Genomic DNA, 6,149 nt, shown 5'->3' with positions numbered 1-6,149 from the left:
ATCAACAACTGGCCATTTCGAAAGTAAACACTTTCTGCTACATCAAGTTCAGGAGCTCAACAGCATGTAAAGTTAACTTCAAAGTTAGAAAGCCCCTTTTTCTGTGATTTTTTTTTTTTTTTTCTTCCATGAATCATCATTCGTGGTATAAAGTTTCTAACCTTCTAGCACTTCCATGTCACCATAAATTCTCAAAACACCCGCAGTGATTTCGTATTGGTACATAAGCATAAAATAAAAAAAAAAAAATCATTGTGGAACTATTAAGTATAGGTTCTTTTGACAGAAAGGGAAGTTATGAACTAGCTGGAGAAATTATGTCACTTGAAAGCTGTGATTGCTCCTCTCTGAAAATGTACTTGAGAGTTGTTCTCAATTTAGAGAAAGAACAGGCACTGAATGACAGAAACAGCTGTGGCTCGCCTTCAGCTGTAGATGTGGGACTTAATACCTTCCTTCCTCTTGAATCTACACGCATGGTATAAATTCATTAGAAAGGCATAAAAATCATATAGATGTAAAATTTCAGAACAAGCCGCAGAACAGGATCTGTGCTGAGAAAGATTTCTGCGAATAGCTTAAGAAATCTTTACCTGTATTCAAACTGCAGGTGTTAGTCTTTTTTTCCCCCCTCTCTCTCTTCCTGTCTACTGCTGCCTCTCATCTCCCAGCCTTTGGTGTTTCGCTTCTTCTCATTCATTTTTAATGAATTGTTTCAGGTGCCAGCACAAGAAGAGCAAATCAAGGGGACAGTTAGCACTGGGAGAAAGGGGGTAGCTATTGAGCCGATAAACCAAAGTAATGAAAACAGCAGCTCCAATCTCAATGCTCTCCGCAGGACGTTTGTCTTTTTCTCATAAGCGGCGCGCCAACTCAGTGGCTCTGCCTCTCGTGAGCCATTAGAGTGTCAGCCTTAAGATTGTAAAAGGTGAAACTTGGGCCTTGGGAATATTGTGTGAATGAATTCCCACATTTCTTGTTCACTTCTGCAGTTGCATTGCATCATGTCTGATGAATATTTTGGGTTTTTGTGGGTGCCTGTGTGTACACTTTGTGGGTGGTCTAAAATTAGCCTATTTGTGAGAGATGGAACACATAGAAAATTCACCGTGAAGCCATTAGCAATGATCGGTGGAGGGTATGTGTGTGTGAAACTATTCAGCGTGGAGCAGCAGGACACATTTGGATGCATAAAGGATATAGCGTGCCATCATTCACTTTCCTCACACAGAGAGTCCCATAAACAGGGAAGGACTAACCTAACAGTGCAGCTCTCCAAATGGTGGTTACTGTACAAACAATGTGATTATGTTGACATCATAGCACTTTGGTTATATGAAGCACTATTACTGCCTGACCACACTGTCCTCGGACTTGGCCAGTGGTTGGGGACACACTTACGTAATGGGAGAAGCTGTGTGGGATCGCACTTGGATCCAGGGCTGCTTTGGCAGCAAGGAAAAAATGAATCATTGTGTGCCAGGGTGGCAATAAGAAACTCAGCATTTGCTTTGTCTTTGGGTAGTTTAAAGCTTGATTGAAAGTAATGGCCATTTCAAGACAAATACTAATTTTGTTCATCTTGCTTTGTTTCTGCCCTGTTTTGCAATTTAATAAAATAGATCAATCTTTGGAAAATGTGTTTATTTGCTTTCTTTTTGAAAGATATCAGCCAGAAGACTGTTAGCTTAGCTTAAACACTGAGAGAAGGGTCCAACAGTCTCACATAGCGATCACTCAAACTAAATTCAATTCAATTCAATTCAATTCAATTTTATTTATATAGCGCCAAATCACAACAAACTGTCGCCTCAAGGCGCTTTGTATTGTGGGTAAAGACCCTACAATAATACAGAGAAAACCCAACAGTCAAAACGACCCCCTATGAGCAAGCACTTGGCGACAGTGGAAAGGAAAAACTCCCTTTTAACAGGAAGAAACCTCCAGCAGAACCAGGCTCAGGGAGGGGCAGTCATCTGCCGCGACCGGTTGGGCTGAGGGGAGAGAAAGACATGCTGTGGAAGAGAGCCAGAGATTAATATCAATTAATGATTAAATGCAGAGTGGAGTATAAACAAAGTAAATAAGGTGAATGAGAAACAGTGCATTATGTGAACCCCCCAGCAGACTAGGCCTATAGCAGCATAACTAAGGGATGGTTCAGGGTCACCTGATCCAGCCCTAACTATAAGCTTTATCATAAAGGAAAGTTTTAAGCCTAATCTTAAAAATAGAGAGGGTGTCTGTCTCCCGAATCCAAGCTGGAAGCTGGTTCCACAGAAGAGGCGCCTGAAAGCTGAAGGCTCTGCCTCCCATTCTACTCTTAAGTATCCGAGGAACCACAAGTAAGCCAGCAGTCTGAGAGCGAAGTGCTCTATTGGGGTGATATGGTACTATGAGGTCTTTGAGATAAGATGGTGCCTGATTATTCAAGACCTTGTGTGTGAGGAGAAGAATTTGAAATTCTATTCTAGATTTAACAGGGGGCCAATGAAGAGAAGCCAATATGGGAGAAATCTGCTCTCTCTTTCTAGTCCCTGTCAGTACTCTAGCTGCAGCATTTTGGATCAGCTGAAGGCTTTTCAGGGAGCTTTTAGGACAGCCTGATAATAATGAATTACAATAGTCCAGCCTAGAAGTAATAAATGCATGAATTAGCTTTTCAGCATCACTCTGAGAAAGGATGTTTCTAATTTTAGAAATATTGCGCAAATGCAAAAAAGCGGTCCTACATATTTGTTTAATATGTGCATTGAAGGACATATCCTGGTCAAAAATGACTCCAAGATTTCTCACAGTGTTACTGGAGGCCAAAGTAATGCCATCCAGAGTAAGTATCTGGTTAGACACCATGTTTCTAAGATTTGTGGGGCCGAGAACAAGAATTTCAGTTTTATCTGAATTTAGAAGCAGGAAATTAGAGGTCATCCAGGCCTTAATGTCTTTAAGACATTCCTGCAGTTTAACTAATTGATGTGTGTCATCTGGCTTCATTGATAGGTAAAGCTGAGTATCATCTGCATAACAATGAAAATTGATGCAGTGCTTTCTAATAATACTGCCTAAGGGAAGCATGTATAATGTAAATAAAATTGGTCCTAGCACAGAACCCTGTGGAACTCCATAATTAACCTTAGTGTGTGAAGAAGACTCCCCATTTACATGAACAAATTGGAGTCTATGAGATAAATATGATTCAAACCACTGCAGTGCAGTACCTTTAATACCTATAGCAAGCTCTAATCTCTGTAATAAAATGTTATGGTCAACAGTATCAAAAGCTGCACTGAGGTCCAACAGGACAAGAACAGAGATGAGTCTACTGTCAGAGGCTCTAAGAAGATCATTTGTAACCTTCACTAATGCTGTTTCTGTACTGTGATGAATTCTGAAACCTGACTGAAACTCTTCAAATAAACCGTTCCTCTGCAGATGATCAGTTAGCTGTTTTACAACTACTCTTTCAAGAATCTTTGAGAGAAAAGGAAGGTTGGAGATTGGCCTATAATTAGCTAAGACAGCGGGGTCAAGTGATGGCTTTTTAAGCAGAGGTTTAATTACAGCCACCTTGAAGGTCTGTGGTACATAGCCAACTAATAAAGACTGATTGATCATTTTTAAGATTGAAGCATCAATAATTGGAAAGACTTCTTTGAACAGTCTAGTAGGAATGGGATCTAATAAACATGTTGCTGGTTTGGAGGAAGTAACTATTGAAGTTAACTCTGAAAGATCAACTGGAGCAAAAGAGTCTAAACAAATACCAGCAGTGCTGAAAGCAGCCGAACATGAAGAATAATCTTTGAGATGGTTATGAATAATTTTTTCTCGAATGTCTAAAATTTTATTTGTAAAGAAATCCATGAAGTCACTACTAGTTAACGTGAAAGGAATACTCGGCTCTACAGAGCTCTGACTCTTTGTCAGCCTGGCTACAGTGCTGAAAAGAAACCTGGGGTTGTTCTTATTTTCTTCAATTAATGATGAATAGTAAGATGTCCTAGCTTTACGGAGGGCTTTTTTATAGAGCAACAAACTCTTTTTCCAGGCTAAATGAGCATCTTCTAATTTAGTGAGACGCCATTCCCTCTCCAGCTTTCGGGTTATCTGCTTTAAGCTGTGCGTTTGTGAATTATACCACGGAGTCAGGCACTTCTGATTTGAAGCTTTCCTTTTCAGAGGAGCCACAGTATCCAAAGTTATACGCAGTGAGGATGTAAAACTATTGACGAGATAATCGACCTCACTGGGAGCAGAGTTTAGGTAGCTGCTCTGCACTGTGTTGGCACATGGCACTGAAGAGCATAACAATGAAGGAATTAGATCCTTAAACTTAGTTACAGCACTTTCAGAAAGACTTCTACTGTAATAAAACTTATTCCCCACTGCTGTGTAATCCATTAAAGTAAATGTAAATGTTACTAAGAAATGATCAGACAGGAGGGGGCTTTCAGGGAATACTGTTAAGTCTTCAGTTTCTATGCCATATGTTAGGACAAGATCCAGAGTATGATTAAAGTGGTGGGTGGGCTCCTTTACATTTTGAGAGAAGCCAATTGAATCTAACAATAGATTAAATGCAGTGTTGAGGCTGTCATTCTCAGCATCTACATGGATGTTAAAATCACCCACTATAATTATTTTATCTGAACTGAGCACTAAATCAGATAAAAAGTCTGAGAAATCAGACAGAAACTCTGAGTAGGGACCAGGTGGACGATAGATAATAACAAATAAAACAGGTTTTTGATTTTCCCAATTAGGATGGACAAGACTAAGAGTCAGGCTTTCAAAAGAATGAAAACTTTGTCTGGGTCTCTGATTAATTAATAAGCTGGAATTGAAGATTGCAGCTAATCCTCCTCCTCGACCTGTGCTTCGAGCATTCTGACAGTTACTGTGACTCGGGGGTGTTGATTGATTTAAACTAACATATTCATCCTGCTGTAACCAGGTTTCTGTAAGGCAGAATAAATCAATACGTTGATCAATTATTAAATCATTTACTAATAGGGACTTGGAAGAGAGAGACCTAATGTTTAACAATCCACATTTAATTGTTTTATTCTTTGGTGCAGTTGATGAAGCTGTATTATTTATTGTTTTTGAATTTTTATGCTTAAATAGTTTTTTGCTGATTTTAGCTTTGGTTTTTGGTGGTCTGGGAGCAGGCACCGACTCTATGGGGATGGGGATTTGGGGGGATGGCAGGAGGAGAGAAGCTGCAGAGAGGCGTGTAAGACTGCAACTCTGCTTCCTGGTCTCAACCCTGGGTAGTCAGTTTTTAGGAGGGTTAATAAATTTGGCCAGATTTCTAGAAATGAGAGCTGCTCCATCCAAAGTGGGATGGATGCTGTCTCTCCTAACAAGACCAGGTTTTCCCCAGAAACTTTGCCAATTATCTATGAAGCCCACGTCATTTTTTGGACACCACTCAGACAGCCAGCGATTCAAGGAGAACATGCGGCTAAACATGTCGCTCCTGGTCTGATTGGGGAGGGGCCCAGAGAAAACTACAGAGTCCGACATCGTTTTTGCAAAGTTACACACCGAGTCAATATTAATTTTAGTGACCTCCGATTGGCGTAACCGGGTGTCATTACTGCCGACGTGAATAACGATCTTACCAAATCTACGATTAGCCTTAGCCAGCAGTTTCAAGTTTCCATGAATGTCGCCTGCCCTGGCCCCTGGAAGACATTTGACTATGGTCGCCGGTGTCTCTAGCTTCACGTTTCTCAAAACAGAGTCACCAATAACCAGAGTTTGTTCCTCGGCGGGTGTGTCGCCGAGTGGAGAAAAACGGTTAGAGACGTGAACAGGTTGGTGGTGTACCCGGGGCTTCTGCTTAGGACTACGCTTCCTCCTCACCGTCACCCAGCCGGCCTGTTTTCCCTGCTGCTCGGGATCTGCTGGGGGGGAGCTAACGGCGGCTAAGCTACCATGGTCCGCACCCGCTACAGGGGCCTGGCTAGATGTAGGATTTTCCAGGGTGCGGAGCCGAGTCTCCAGTTCAGAAAGCCTGGCCTCCAGAGCTACAAACAGACTACATTTATTACAAGTACCGTTACTGCTAAAGGAGGCCGAGGAGTAACTAAACATGTGACACCCAGAGCAGGAAAGTGCAGGAGAGACAGGAGAAGAAGCCA

This window comes from Archocentrus centrarchus, assembly GCF_007364275.1.
Source record: "Archocentrus centrarchus isolate MPI-CPG fArcCen1 chromosome 18 unlocalized genomic scaffold, fArcCen1 scaffold_23_ctg1, whole genome shotgun sequence".
NCBI classification, from domain to species: Eukaryota; Metazoa; Chordata; class Actinopteri; order Cichliformes; family Cichlidae; genus Archocentrus; species Archocentrus centrarchus.
The sequence above is the reverse complement of the archived record's forward strand: the minus strand, read 5'-3'. Positions refer to the sequence as shown.